Raw genomic sequence first — 904 nt, forward strand, 5'->3', positions numbered from 1 at the left:
AAATTTTTTTCTTTTGTTAAATAATTTTTTAGAAAAAATAAACCAACCCCCCCCCCCCCCAATGTATGAAAAGTTCTTAATGTTAATTGAGTATCGATTTTCCAATCGATTGTCCTACAATAATACCTACAGCTTCTCTTAATTCAACTAGGTCGCCACGAGTAGGAATCTATTTTCCATATATCAGAAATGATCTCCTAAAAATATCGGTGCTTAACTTATGTTAAACATAGGTAACATGGCACACCATTTAATTGGTGGATCATTAAATTTATAGAACATATCATTAACTTATTCACCAATTAAATGATATGTCATATCATCGGTGCTTAATATAAGTTAAATATCGGTTCTTAGGAGATTATTTCTGAAATAAGAGATCATCTCCTAAACACGGTATTTATAAAATTTACACGTACATATTATATACCTATGGTTATCATCCATACCCCATCCTACCCACCTTGTACCCCACCTCCACCACTTGCTAAAAACTCTCTCTCTCTCTCTCTCTCTCTCTCTCGACCTTTACAAAGGAAGCTTTATCTCTCTAGCATTTCTCTCTCTATAATTCTTCAATTTTTTCGAGTGAGTACTAAAGCATAAAAACTATCTTTCTAAAATATTTTTCTCTCTAGATCCCTCACATATTTTATCCACACGGCGGCACAAGCTAGAGTTTGTAATCTATGCAGAATCCACTTTTTATATTAATCTTTCTCTTTAGATGCTTCGCATATTTCCGCACCGGTAGTTAATGAATTTCAAATTTGGAGCTTACTGTGGGATAGAATGGCTCATAATGGATTTCAAATCTAGATAATTTTGTGGTGGTAGGTTTATGGTGTACAGATTGTTATGGTGATGACGCGGGTGGTTGTACGTGGTGGCTGTGCGGTAATGG

The sequence above is a fragment of the Olea europaea genome, unplaced genomic scaffold, assembly GCF_002742605.1.
Source record: "Olea europaea var. sylvestris unplaced genomic scaffold, O_europaea_v1 scaffold1353, whole genome shotgun sequence".
NCBI classification, from domain to species: domain Eukaryota; kingdom Viridiplantae; phylum Streptophyta; class Magnoliopsida; order Lamiales; family Oleaceae; genus Olea; species Olea europaea.